Source organism: Schistocerca serialis, chromosome 1, assembly GCF_023864345.2.
Source record: "Schistocerca serialis cubense isolate TAMUIC-IGC-003099 chromosome 1, iqSchSeri2.2, whole genome shotgun sequence".
Taxonomy (NCBI): domain Eukaryota; kingdom Metazoa; phylum Arthropoda; class Insecta; order Orthoptera; family Acrididae; genus Schistocerca; species Schistocerca serialis.
In genome coordinates this window covers 198,165,854-198,181,689 of record NC_064638.1, presented here as the reverse complement: position 1 = coordinate 198,181,689, position 15,836 = coordinate 198,165,854, and positions in this window count along the sequence as shown.

Below are 15,836 nucleotides of genomic sequence, written 5' to 3'. Positions count from 1 at the left end.
AAGTGGGGAAGACTTTATATTCTGTTTTCTTGTATCTTCTACACATGGGAACAATCGGGCTTAGTCCCAGTATTACAAACTAAATTGATATTGAGTTTAAAGGATTCAGTACTGCGACTTTTTTGAACTCTGTTTGTTCGAGCATTCAGTCGGACAAGAAGGCTCTTTTTTAATATCTTTCCTTCGTAAGTTAGTTTTGCGTTAATAAATGGCTCTGAGCTCTATGGGACATAACATCTGAGGTCATCAGTCCCCTAGATCTTAGAACTACTTAAACCTAACTAACCTAAAGACATCGCACTCATCCATGCTCGAGGCAGGATTCGAACCTGCGACCGTAGCGGTTGCGCGGTTACAGACTGAAGCGCCTAGAACCACTTGGCCACACCGGCCGGCTTTGCGTTAATATCCACATATGTAAAGTTACTTCTTGTGCTTCAAAATAAAACAGTTTAGTTGTTTACCTGGTGAACATTTCATGTGGTGTAACCGAAGGGACACATCGGTTAGGGTGTGGTCCTCTCAGTGTTCTTAAGAAATCGTGAAATACAGAAGGAAAAGAAAACAGTTTATGGCACTGTGTACTGCGTACAGCAGAGGAGCAGTTCGGAGAGGGTGATTGCTTCAGCGTGACAATGCACTGTGCCATGAAGCAGCATCAGAGTAGCCATGTGTTGCGGCCACATGTAGTAAGCGTTGTTTCACGCAGTGGAGAATGGTAGAAGAGAGGCACGCCGGCAACCAAAGCATTGCGAAGTAAGCAGGCACAGATAGCCTTGCTGACAGCAGCAGTCTACCAACAGGCTGACGCAAGGACGCACACAGAAAGAGTGCCGAGGGAAGCCTGGAGAGTGCTGAGTAAGGAGATGTGAGGCCAGCATGCTAAGTTGCGTTGCAATATACTGTGGGAGTAATAACAAAAAGCTACCACCGGGGGTAAAAAACGTCCTCCTGCCGGATATAAATGGTGGAGCGCAGGCAGCAACAGACAGAAACCATTAGGAAGCAGTTCTGATCTGAGGACAGACGTGGTCCGTGTCCGAATGTTCAATCTTCGTAGGTGACGATTCCGGAAGTCTGTTCCAGCTCGCAGGAGTCATCCGTTCGCCGCCAGATGTCCAGTTCTGGGAGGTCGGGCCGAGTTCGGTCGGCACCATGGCTGACTAACTAAAGCGAGAACTTCCAGCAGGACCGGCCGCTGCGCGGTCTTGGTCACAGGCGCCGCCGGGGACTGACACTCGGACTTAACGGCAACCCGGCTCCACGACGCGTGGTCCGTCCATGACGGGACCTCGGGGACATCGCGACTGACGGCTTCCCAGCCGCCGGTGCAGCTGGCGTCGGCAGCTGACCTCACGGCGACGCAGCTCCGTGGGCGTGCCCGTCCGGGGGCGCCGAGCGGCGACGAGTTCATCTCAACCACAGGGCATCCTGGCTTCAGCGGAGCACTGGTGGCCTGAGGCTCCAGAGTGCGATCAGCGGTGCGCGCTGCGCGCATTGACGGAGAATGTAGACAGCAGCAGCCAGGCGGAGGGATCCGCAGGGCTGGGCAGCGACGACGAGGGAGAAATTGTAAAGAAAGTTCAATAAATAACTGTAAAACTCCACGCGTCTCAGTCTTTGGGCCAGCCACTGGGTCTGCTGCTAACAAGTGGAGCAGAAGCCGTAACACATGTTTTGTGGACAATAAAGTTGCTTAAATGGATTAGTGCTGGCTAGAGTAGCGATCTGAACCAAGTGGAACACCTTTCGGATCAGTTAGAACGGCGATCTCGTTTCGCACCCCGGCGTCAACATCGCCAGTTTCTCCGGTTTCGGCTCTTGAGGAAGAATGGCCTGCATTCCTTGATACACCTTGAGACCTCTGATAGAAAGTGTTTGCAGTAGAGTTCCAGCCGTCATAAAGATGAATGGTGTACACGGTCCGTATCAATGGCTGCTAGGAAGTGTCTTGCTGTTTTCATCAGGCACTGTACGTCTCCCACCAACTACGAAAGGATACAGGGTGCATGCAACAGCGAAATCCGCAGCGACGTCCTGTTTGGGGTTTGGCGTGGCGGCAGGCCAACACGAGCGCGTGTTTCTATTTCCACCGCGTGGCGAGCCTCGTGCTGGCAGCGCGGCGTGATGTACGGCGCTGGTGCGCGCCCCTTCTTTTAGGGCGGTTCGCGAGGGGCGCAGCGGGCGACGCGAAACAAACGGGGCGGCGAGGGCTCTGCTTTCGAGGCCAGCTGCTCCTCCCTGCCCACGACCCCCCCCCCCCCCCCTCGCCACAAGTTTCCTCGCTGCTTCCCGAGATTGCGTGTCCACCGGTGATGAACGCGGCCGGTGGGTCGAGGCATTTAAATCGCCGCCGCCGCAGCGTGGGCGGGCACCCATCAGCCTAACAGCTGCCGGCGGCCGCTGGATGCCTGCTACCTGCTGTGCCGGCGTGTTCCACAACCCGCCTACGGCCTTCACCTTCTGACCTGGCCGGCTGCGACAGCAACACCAGCAGTGGTGCCCTGGCAACCAAACGAGTGACCTGCTTAAAGGAGATGGAAGTCACCGAACCTGTTTATTTTTTATTCCGGTTGCTTCTTCCGGTTGCTTCTTCCGGCTGCTTAGCTGTGATCGTAATTAGATTAGACGTAACTGTCAAAGCCTGAGTTCAAATCTGAGCATAGGCAGTACTGGTGACGTATGTGAGAGACACTTTCATAGGATTTGTCGACCTGGAAAAAGCGAAGCGTTCGACAGTGTAAGACGGTGCAAGATGTGCTAAATTCTGAGAAATAGAGGGTAAGATGGGTAATAGACAATAGGTACGAGGGCCAAGAGGGAAGAATAAGAGGGGAAGACCAAGAACGGAGTGCTAGGATTTAAAACGGTGTAAGACAGGGATGTAGTTTTTCTCCCCTACTAAGCCGTGGCGCGGCTGGCGCCAGTGTTCTCCCACTTCGAATGCCATCGCTGCCATCGATTAAAGGGTCACTATCTATGCATTCCGCGATTCAGGCCGGTGGTCGAGTGGTTAACGGAAGAGTAAAGAGACAGCGTAGTGGATTCGCAGGTCGGAGGTGGCTTGTTGACGTTTACCGTGAGGCCTGTGGTACGACGCCTGTACGCTATGGGGAGGGTCAGCGAGAGATCCCAGCAGTGACTTGATGAGACCTCGGGTTTGGTATCGCGGTGGTGCACTGTTGTGTTTTCGGGCTTTTCTGCTGCGAGGTCATGTATAGGTTCTTGTTACTGGCGATTGAAACTGAGATGTGTCTATGGCGTGAGGGAAGAAATGTGTGATGCTCGTCGGTGTTGCATGCGAAAACGCTTCGTCTGCCTTGTGTCTGTGCAGGAAATTATGTGAAGTAAATAGTTGATACCACGGCCTCTCACGCGCTGTTTAATATATTTCGGAATTACTGAATGGTGAAGATATCCTATGAGTAAAGCAAATGAAGCCATATTCTGCTTAAATCTGTATCAGATGTGCATTTATATGCCCTTCTTTAGTTGCAGAAGTTATAGAAGTGTGTAAACAGAGAGCTATGTGGAAAGGGATGTAAAGTTGAAACCCTTCCAATAAGTGAATACACTAACTCTATTACTAAAGGTGCCTTTCGATACCAGCACCTACCTTGGGTAGTAAGTGTTATTCGGAGGTTGTCATGGTACTGTAAGTAATTATTATACACAAAATTGTTTATTCTGATTATACTAAATTGCAGATGTAAGGTCGGTTGTGTGCCGCTGTAAATTACTATTGTCTCCTCTGTATGGCAGCCTAGCATTGTCAGTGGCTTCAATCATTATTCCTGTCATATTTCGAGTTTTGTATTCGCGGGTTTGCTTAAGCTGACACTCTTACGTTGAGTTGTAAGACCTATAAACAGGCAAGTCAAACAGTATTCTATGAGCTCAAGACGATATTCTATTACGTGGTACCCTAGTTTGTTATAGGTTGGAAGTATTTTACGTGTTATTAATATTCTGCTGTTTGCTTTGTCTGAAAAGGAGCTAGTTCTGTGGAGTAGTCGTTTATATTTTATTAGTGTCTTACGCATTGTGCCTTTTCATGTTAATTGTTTTTAAGAAGCTACAAATGACTATGTTGCAGTTAGCTGAAACTGGCGTTTCCACGGGGGTCGCGTCCTGCCGGTGTTGATAGTGACCCTTTTTACTACGGCACATCCGGCTATCCTTCAGTACATTTGTCTCGCTTATATCGTTACTACGTTTGTCGAGTGGAATCAGGGCTTATTGTAATCACCTTATATGTTGAAGTTGAGTACCTCCCTTGCCAGGGCGCGAATCTTCGTGGATATAGTCGTATTCTCATGTGTAAAGATTGATAGTGTTATTCATTTGTTCTCGTCACATGTATGATTAGCTTGTTATATTTAATGTCAGTAAAATGTAAGTGTTAGCGAGGTCCGAATTGGGAAATTGTATTCTCCTCTTGTGGAAACAAATTTAAGTGATCTTATTCCTTTTTTAAGTGGCTTTTAGATGCGTACATTTTGCCTCCATGTTTGGTGTTTTTATGGCTTTCACGTTAATTAAAACTACTATAAAGGTAAATTTGCCAATGGAGGGTTTCGCGTACTTATTAGGTGCTAAGTGGATCCTAAGTTAATTGCAGCAACCCTACCACCTGCTGTTCAATCTGTATATTGAAGAAACAATGATGGATATGAAAGAAAGGTTCAGCATTGGAATTAAAATTCACTGTCAAAGAATATCAATGATAAGATTCACTTACAACATTGCTATCCTGAGTGAAAATGAGGAAGAATTACATGATCTCCTGAATGGAATGAACAGTCATAAGAGTACAGACTCTCAACTGACAGTAAATCGAAGAAAGACGAAAGTAATGAGGATTAGGAGATATGAGAAGAGCGAGAAAATTATCAGGATTGATGGTCACGAAGTAGATGAAGTTAAGAAATTCTACTGCTTAGGCAACAAAATAACCAATGACGGATGGAGCAAGGCGGACATCAAAAGCAGACTAGCACTGGAAAAAAACACATTCCTGGCCAAGAGATGTCTGTTAGTATCAAACATAGCCCTTAATTTGAGGAAGAAATTTCTGATAATGTACGTTTGCAGCACAGCATTGTATGGTAGTGAAACATGGACTGTGGGAAAACCGGAACAGAAGAGAATCGAAGCATTTGAGATGGGTTGCAACAGACGAGTGCTGGAAATTAGGTGGATTGATAAAGCAAGGAAAGAGTTGGTTCTGCACAGAATCCGAGAGAAAAGGAGTGTGTGAAAAACACTGCCAAGGAGAAGGGACACGATGACAGGACATCTGCTGAGACATCAGGGAATGACTTCCGTGGTACTAGAGGGACCTGTAGAGGGCAGAAGCTGTAGAGGAAGACAGAGATAGGCATACATCCAGCAAATAACTGATGACCTGGGTTGCAAGTACTACTCTGAAATGATGAGGTTCGCACAGGAAAGGAATTCGTGGAGGACCGAATCAGACCATTCAGAAGACTGATGACAACACAAACAAAAGAAAAGAAAATAACACACAGTTAGGTACACCTACATCTACATTTGTACTCCGCAAGCCACCCAACGGTGTGTGGCGGAGGGCACTTTACGTGCCACTGTCATTACCTCCCTTGCGTGTCTAATTTTTAGTGTTTCAAAACATACCAAGCCTTCATCAGTATTCAGGGTGGATGTTGAGTGACGGAAGAAACTTCGTATGGTTTCTAACAGGAAAGGAAACTAGTCTCTTTCATACATATACAGGGTGTTCTCAGATTTTCCCCATTAACTTCTAGCATTGCAGGCCGGACTGAGTACACAACGTCTTGAACTGGAACACATGTCCGGAAACGTAACATTTGCGTACTACAACTACGTGAGAACTTGCTGGTAACGCGACCACTTTTCCAAGTAACTGATGAGGCGTGATCCAGTACTTGTTTTACAGTTCCACTCAATTCACTCATAATAAGCGAAGAAACAAAAAAGAAATTTACTTTTCACAAACAGTGTTTATTAAAGTTAAACCATTTTTGTCCTTTTCAAACGAGGGTTAACCATTCCGATCCAGTACAGGTAAAGTTCGATGTGGTGGCCACCAAGTTCGGTGCACACGTGGTACCTACGAATAACGTTGTGGTACACACGCTCTGTCACATCTGGTGTCTCTGCAGTCTGTCCTATATGGACCTCAACTCGTGCCACCCGATCTTCTACTGTCTCTGAAGGAGTCTTGTAAACCAAACTCTTCATTAGACCCCGGAGGAAGACGTCCAGTGAAGTCAAATCTGATGATCGTGGAGGCCATGCGATTGAACCACCTAGGCCTATCTGTCTGCGCCCATATTGGTGGTCCAGATGTTCCCGAAGACGTCGTGGAAAGTGAGCGAATGCGCAGTCATGGCGAAACCACATGTCTTTACTAACGTTGAGTGGCACAGCATCCAACAACACGCCAGTTACTTGCAATAGGAAGGTCAAGTAGGTAGGACCGTGAGCTTGGGTAGAAGCATACACCGTCGTATCACACGACCATCCAGAATACCTGCCCACACACTGATGTATCCGTGTTCGAATCCCTGGGCATGAGCGGAATGTGGGTAGCCCGCCCAGACGTGGCTGCTTCTAGAACTGAGAACATCGTCCCTATTAAAGTTAAATTTATCTATGAAAAGAATGCGCCGTTGATGCAGAGGCGCAGAAAAGTGCGTACAGACCTCAAGGCTTGGTACAAAGTCGGCTGGCATTAGTGTCTGTATCCTTTGGATGCAGTATGGATGTAGCCGTTGGTCACGCAGAACATACCAAGGCGGTGCTGGGAGCAACATCCGTTGCACGTGCAACTGCTCGTGTACCCGATGACGGGTTGTGTTCAACGTAATCCAGTACGGCCTCTTCCAGTTCGGTTGTGTTTCGTCACCGTAGAGCACCAGTCACGCCTGCAGGCCGTGAAGTTAAGTTAACCATTTCTCGAAGCTGTTGCGAGGTTGTGGCGGGAAGGATACGCAATGGAGCTGCAATATTTTTAATCCTTACCAAAAACAAGAAACATCAAATAAATCTGTCTTTCTGTATATTTAGAATTTCATATTGTGAAAATGAAACATGTCTTAGTAACGAGGTGGCAGGCCGGTTGTAAATGGCAGCAGCAAAAATGGTTCAAATGGCTCTGAGCACTATAGGACTTAACATCTGTGGTCATCAGTCCCCCAGAACGTAGAACTACTTAAACCTAACTAACCTAAGGACATCACACACATCCATGCCCGACGCAGGATTTGAACCTGCGACCGTAGCAGTCGCGCGGTTCCGGACTGCGCGCCTACAACCGCGAGACCACCGCGGCCGGCGGCAGCAGCAAATGAATAAAAATGAAAGTACGCAATTGAATCTTCTATTACTGTTAGCTTCGCCTTACAGAAAGATCACGTCGGTGTATTCTGCGATGGAATTTACCGTTGCCGAAAAAGCCTACACGCCCATGGTGTGGGAAGAATGCAGTTCGTTCTTGTATGTTGCATGTGGCAAGATGTCCCAACAGATGTCAACCATCTCGGCAATTATTTGTCAGCCTCTTCAACCACTTAAGTAAAAGTGCTAGTCTAACACCTGGACGAAGTAACAGAAGGAAATAAGAGACGACAGGAGATGCAGAATTAATGTTATTCCTGCTGTTGCAGTTGATCACGTAGGCTCCGGCGCAATCTCACAAGGAAGTGACATGAGGCAGGCAAGTGTCCCACGCATTTTCCATCGACACAGGCTCGATTCCTATCACATCTCTCTCCATCAAAGACAGCACGCTAACTGTTTTAAGAATCGTGTTAACTTCTGCACATGGGCATTAAAACAGGATACTCCAGACGCCTCATGTATCTTCTTTAGTGATAAAGCCACATTTACCAATCATGGCTACATAAACTTCTGAAACATTGAAAGGGTACAGTACCGGCCGACATTGAAAATAGGTACAACATACTTCGTTATTCTTGTCAGAACAACACATATTTTTTGTAAAAATAACTCAATTTCAATTAATACAGCGAAGCCGGATGCCAGTGTGGGAAAGAATGACAACTTATTTATTTAATTGATCACATGTGCACTCCCACAAAATAAATCCCTACATCCAGTTTGGTGAGATCTGTGAAATGAATGAATGTATGGTCGCCGCAGATAGTGAATGTGAATAGATGATCATCTTTGAGACGATCCTTTGGCCACCTTTGGTGGGACCAAAGAGATGAAACTTACCTGAGCTTTGAGCGCCTGAAATGTGGCTGACTAATACGGTAGCAAGGTGCTCCCCCACTTTGGCAGCGGTGCGAGAGAACCTGAAGAACGGTCATGTTTCGGCACTCTGCCGCTGGATCTTGTGCTGTTAAGACCTGTCTTAGGTGTGCTCCGTAAAGACAAAAGAGTGGAGCCATGGTATGCATGTGGAATACTTAATAATAATAATAATCTCTCTATTTCAGGAACTTTTGTGGGGAGAATTAAATGTCAGGCAGGTAATATTAATGGGATCGTAGTAATCTTCGGAAGCGACCAACGGTCACAATGAAACCACCTGTAGCAATAAGTTGAAATACTTCCGTGTGCTTAAGTTAAGCTGAATTACTAGCGTGTGTACTATAAGTTGAAATAGCGTGTGCAGGACTTGAAATTAGAGACGAGTACTTCCACGTGGTGAGTACTGTGTGAGTCTCAATCTGTGTATGAGACAAAGGATAAAGAGAAGTACTCGTCCATGGTATCAGTTGAGGACTCGTGTGTGTGATGAAGATGTTCTTAATATTACTTTGCGTGATATGTTTCCGTGTGACGCTTGATTCAAACTATAATACTCTGAGAGAGAAGCAAGGTGAGTCAGCCGTCTATCCAGCAACGCCACTTGGCTTGCATTGCACAGGAAGACGCGCATATATCTCGAGTTCATACTAGGAAAGAAGAATTACGAAGTGGGGCAGTGTCGTGTGAAACTGGGATAAAAACTAATTGAAGTGGGAAAGCTGAAAGTGATAGTGTTGTGACTATTTATTGTGTTGTATTCCATGTTGTAGTGTGGTGTATGTCATGTAATTTAAGTATGTGTGGTTTGCAAAAGGAACCGCTCGGTCTGGAGGAAAGTTTCGTGATGATGGTTGTGAGAGTCGAAGTGTGAGATATAGCAAAAGATCCACCATCCTATCCAGAAAGTGCACTGTAGCGTTAAATAATTACGAGACCATAAGGTAGAGAATCACCAATGTAAAGCCATGCCCACTGGGCGGAATTTCTCATGTGTTATTGTTGTAGGTTATAGAATTTGTGTGTTTAGGGTATAGAATTTATCAGAATAAATAAGATAGTGAAAAGAAAAAGATTGGTGGACTTTTCCTTCGAATTGTATGTTGTCATGATATCCTGAATTTATAATGTGTGCGCCATTCATATTCAGTGCGATGGCCACGTGTTGATAAAAGCCGTTAAATAAAAGAAAAAAGAAAATGTGGTATTGCCAGTGCGTAGTGAACAGTCAGAGTAGTGTAAATTACTAATAGTCAGATGTGCGTTTCCGTTGCGTATTATTCATACAGGAGGATAATTTGTGACTTAATTGTGAGTTCGAGAGTTCATGTTACTCGACAAATATGAATGAATCCACTCGCTTGGCAGACCACTCATCTTGCAGGCCTGACTGCTTGATGCCACAGTATGAGCAAGGCATGTGGGTGCCTCTCAACATGTACTGTTGTTCTGTTGACAATCCCTGAAGCCGCAGCGTCCATGGAGTGTATGTGTGTGGTGTGGGATTGTGAACCATCAGCTCACAGGCCCGATTCTCGTAGATGGAAAAAAGAACGTACAGCAGTATCACAGCCTCCTAACGGAGGATCTTCCTCGGAAGCTGGAAGACGTTCCTCTGCAGACTAGGAGGGAATTGTGGTAATAGTGAGATTGTTGTCCAACCTTAGCGCACGAAGTACTGGAGCATGTCTTCACGAACTGTTTCCAATTTCCAATTCGTTGGATTGGATGCAGGGGACCTGTACCTTGGCTGGGCCATTCGCCAGATTTGACGCCTGTAGACTTTTCTCTGTGAGGAATGCTGAAAGACGCCCTCTACAAAGACATACCTACTACACCCGATGATATGCAATGACGTATTACTGGAGTGTGCTCCGACGTCTCTGCTGAAATATAGCAACTGTGCAGCATTTCAGCAGAGACTGGAAGCATATATTAACCCTGCTGGTGGTCATCTTGAACGCGACCTGTGGTGGTCAGCTTCTCGCTACTGTTCAGAATCCACACAACTAGTGATGCATCTGTGTTCTTTAGTGAGGGCTAGGACGGTGTGGATCAAAATACTGTATCTCGAAAACGACTCTCACTAGAATATTGCAACAAACACCACTGTCATTCTACTTTATTCTACTTTTAGTCTGTTAAAGTCAGTAGGCGTTATTCCTTTTCAAAAAGATATGCTTACACAAAAAATACTTTTTCTAAGTATTATTATAATCTGTTGATTGGCTAAGAATACGGGCCCCTGACTACAAATCCATTCTGTGAAAACCGTATGTGAACAGCAGTTTCCATTTTCGCAATGTCTACGGTGCACGTTTTGGGTGGTTCACCTTAAATACAAGGTGGTAAAATTCGCAGCGCGATTCTTCACGTATTACCAATACAAATGTGTCACAAAATTCCGTCCTGCGCATATTTCCGGCAGTATATGAACGTTAAGATTGGCGATCTGACAACTCTGATCACAAGCACTGTAACTACATCTGTCAGCACTTTGGAATAGTGCTGTGCGGACAACTGTGGCCCGGTGGCATAGCGTATTGTCGTCCATAAATATTCCATTGTTGTTTGGGAACATGAAATCCATGAATGTCTATGAATGGTCTCCTAGGAGCCGAACTTAACCATTCGCACTGAATTATCGGTTCAGTCGGATCAGAAGACCCAGTCACACTCGAGCGCTACCATCAACTCTCACCTACTGCAGCAGGGACTCATCTGACCAGGCCACAGTTTTCCAGTCATCTAGCGTCCAACGACATGGTCACAAGCCCAGGAGAGGTGCATCAGGTGATGTCGTACAGCTAGCCAAGACAATCATGTCGCTTGTCTGCTGCCATAGCCCATTTACGACATTCGCCACATTGTCCTAACGGATACTCCGTTATACATCCCACATTGATTTCTGCGGTTATTCTACAGTGCTGCTTGCCTGTTAGCATTGACAACTCTATGCAAACACTGCTGTACTCGGTCGTTAAGTGAAGGCCGTCAGCCACTGGGTTCTCCGAGTTGAGAAGTAATGCCTGAGATTTAGTATTCTCGACACACTGCTGACACTGTAGATATCTGGATATTGAATCCCCTAACAATATCCGAACTGGAATGTACCATGCGTCTAGCTCCAATTACCATTCCACTTTCAAAGTCTTAATTCCCGTCATGTGGCGTTAGTTGCGTCGGAAACCTCTTCCCTTTAATCACCTGAATACAAATGATAGTTCCGCGAATGCACTACCCTTTTATAACTTATGTACGTGATACTACAGCCATATTGCATATGTCCACATTGCCAAACCATGACTTTTGTCATCTCATTGTGAAATTCCATAATTAAGAGTGGAAATGCCTTCAGATCGCGGCATAAATAATAATATTGTTAAATGTCTGTGTATTCAGATGGTCGTGTAGTTGGAAATTTGTTGTAAGTTCCTATCGGACCAAACTGCTGAGGTCATCGGTCCCTAGGCTTACGCACTACTTAATGTAGCTTAAATTAACTTTCGCTACGGACGTGCCCGAGGGAGGACTCGAACCTCCGACAGGGAAGCCGCGCGAACCGTGGCAAGGCGCCTGAGACCCCGTGGTTACCCCTCGCAGCGCGCCGTGTAGTGAGAAACAGGGTTATGGGACTGAAGTATGTAGGTTCGCATCCTGTTGTATGCAATTTTTTTTCCTCTCTCCGCGGTTGAAACAGATTCTGGGACGAGCATGAAACTAGTATTCCTCCTTATCACAAATATTTGGTCGTTTCATCCGAATATGTCGCATTTGGGGAGCGTGGTTATGCAGGACACTTGAAAAGAGTATGGTAACGATCATAGCCACCACTGGTCTTATATATTAACATTGTTGTAACCATGGCATGACTGCACTTGTGCATATATCGTGTCTGTTTATAAAGATTATTTGCTAGTTTCTTTCTTCTGTACCGGCCCATTTCGTGTGTACTTTTGACATTCTGATAGGCTGTAGATGCAAAACGTCTTTCTAGGAGCCGTAGATTTAATATTTATCCTGGATGTGTACAAAGTCCCTAAACATTCCGACAAGTGGCAGAGCCATAGTGAGCCATAAATACGCCATATACGCAAGGCAGTCCTTAGAAAGAACGTGCTGTAATTGAATTACTGGTTGCGAAAAAACAAACCTTGGTGAACATCCATAAATCTTTGTGTGCCGTCTACGCTAATGATGCCGCTGATACGAGTACTGCTGGGCGATGGGCTAAGAGATTTGAAGCAACATGGACTGTAGAACCTGCTCTCCGTGATAGGCCACGTTCTGGAGGTTCTGTCACGTCCACTGCTCCCGACATGCAGAATCGTGCAGGTGCCACTATTCATGGAGACCGACGCGTCACAACTCGGCACTTGTCTCATTCGGGAGGACGACGGTTCAATCCCGCGTCCGGACATCCTGATTTAGGTTTTCCGTGATTTCCCTAAATCGCTCCAGGAAAATGCCGGGATGGTTCCTTTGAAAAGGCACGTCCTTCCCTAATCCGATGAGACCGATGACCTCACTGTTTGTCTTCCCCCAAACAATCCAATCCAGTCTCTACAACTATTGGTCCGTATTGGAAGTGCCTTTGCGATGACAGACTCTTGCATATTCAAAAGTCTGCTCAAGATGCGTTCCACCAATGCTCACAACACATCACAAGATTCATACAAAAGCCACTTCGTCTCAGTTGCTGTAGCTGTTTGCGGATAATGGAGAGGCTTACTGTCACGGATGTTTACAGATGACGAAACTAGGACCCCATCACTCTGAGTTGGAAACAAGAAGCAGCTCACTGTATTTACACCATTGCAGTCGCCAAAAAAGAACGCACTCTAGGAGGAAGAGGAGGAGATTAGTGTTTAACGTCCCGTTGACATCGAGTTCATTAAAGACGGAGCACAAGTTCGGATTAGGGAAGGATGGGGAAGGAAATCGACAGTGCCCTTTCAAAGGAACCATCCCGGCATTTGCCTGAAACGATTTAGGGAAATCACGGAGAATCTAAATCAGAATGGCTGAACGCGGGACTTAACCGTTGTCCTCCCGAATACGAGTCCAGTGTGCTAACCAATGCGCCACCTCGCTCGGTTGCACTTTTGGATGACAGTGCAATTCAGCTAGCGGAAACAGGGGAATGAGCACGGGAGAAGAGCTTTTATCAACACGCAATACATGCCCTTTTACAACGCTAGCGTAAGTGCATAGAACATGCTGGAAACTACATAGAGATATAGTACATGTAAAAGGAGTGTTGACTGATATTATCACCAAATTCTACATCTTGGGAATAAATATGTTCTGAGAAAAAAAAATTGTGTGGCCATATTTATTGAACGACACATGTATAACCAGAAATGGATGATAAGCCTGCAATAAAACAATTAGCATAAATTACAGTGCACACTAAACGCTACAAATTTCTCTTTTAATCGATTTGAGATACCAATGGAACACGTAAAAACTACTTTTGTCTAAGCTTCCGTTTAATTTTTTATTCAGTTTGGAACGTAGCAAATTATTACGAGTTGTCACCTTGCATTGAAAGCGTATCTTGCCGTGGAGCGATGGCCAAAAGCAGATGTTGGTTCTCACGCTGGCACAGCCGAGGCTGGCTATTGGGCCGAACAGCCGCATACTTGCTGAACGCTGCGTGCAGTCCGTTACATTTACTCTCTATGAATCTCAAGAAGCACTGTTGAATATTAATAGGTCATTTTCATACTTAGTACACCAAATTACATGGACAACAGTTCCACACTGTTCAAATTTCAAATCAGTAACTTCGCTGTGTCAGGAGATATAAATTTTTACCTAAAACACACAATTGTGAAACCGAGATAGGTACTGCAATGTATTTGTCTATAGTATCAGTTGGAACTACAACACAGAGGATAGGTTCACATAATGATTTTCTGGAATTTTTAGTTTTAGCACCACAGATTTCTGACGTAATTAAAAATGCTTCGAATATTATTATTTCCTTGTGTTCTGGTTGTGTGTTTTGGGGGATACGGAGCGTGAATGAGAGTGAAATGAGAATGTGATTTTGTATTAAAACTATGTACATGAATGCGTGAGAAAGTTGTGCAATGGGAGAATTTGTGACAGAGTGAGCTTGTAGAAGGCAGCCAGAAGGAGCGGCGAGTATAAAATTTATTAGCGATTTATTTTGTGGACAGGAATCGTATTTTCTTTTCATTAAATTTTATTTAGTTTCGGTATTACGACATTTCTAGTCCAAGTTACTTGTGATAATGTGACTGGTTGACATTAGAAAAACCCCGAATATTGAAGTATTTGAGACGATCTAATTGTCTGCTTAACATACAAGGCAGCAGGAAATCAGTATTTCCCGCACGTTTGAGTGCTTTGTGCCTCAGATCTATGAGTCGAAGTAGTCGCTCGTGAACTGTCTTCTGGTAGGCACCTATGTTAAAATGCGCTGATCAAATTTGTACCGAAATCAAAAATAAAAAAAAAAAATTACGCGTTTGATCGGTTATCATGTCGTTGACGAAACGAGACTACATTGTGCAGTATTTCGTGAAAGCTAGAACTTTGAGTTCTCTATTTTAGGAGGTATTCCAAGTCGTACATAAACGCCTGGTGGCATGTTTCGTGCAGGTAATGAGACATTATGGCCTACACTTCTTTACAGGAAGCTCACTAAACGACTGACTGTGTTAACGCGCTCGTAGACTTGGATCAGTGACTGATTCAAAATGGCTCTAAGCACTATGGGACTTAACAACTGAGGTCATCAGTCCCCTAGACTTAGAACTACGTAAACCTAACCAACCTAAGGACATCACACACATCCATGCCAGAGGCAGGATTCGAACCTGCGACCTCAGCAGCAGCGTGGTTCCGGACTGAAGCGCCTAGAACCGCTCGGACACAGCGGCCGGTGATCAGTGACTGTTTGGGACGTTTAAAATATCGGATCGGAATAAATATCTTCTGGCTGCTTTCGAGTGTGAACTCGTTACAGAGACAGTAACATTCCATTATGGATGTCAGGAGGTTGAATATGGTCCTGATAGCCGTTTTCCTTATATTAAAGACAATAAACCAAATAATACGATTTTTTTTCCACTTTTCAAACGACTCATGCAAGAATCTCGAATGCTCGAAAGTTGAACCTTCAGCTACTATCCATGGAGTGGAGTAACGCAGCCTTTGCGTGATATGCATTCAGCCGGAGTTTTGTCAACGCTGCTTTTGTCGACTAAAACGTAGCTACCATCGCAGGGTGGAGGGGGCACACAACCTGAAGCCTATCCAGGTAGGTGGACTGATTTTTTAAAGGATAGTGAGAGCGCAACCACCCAATCACATTTGAGTGCTGTTTTCCAACTTCTGACCACTCTGCTCGAAGTTTATTATGTGGTTTTGTCTGGAGATGGGCATGTCGGAAAGTATCTGAGTTCAGACGTTCTACAACATTCATCTCTTTCAGTTTACTTCAGATTTCTTGCAGACCATTTTTTCTAATTCTCCCATCTTAGTTAAACCCAGACATTCGGTTATATTGAAACGCATCGTCC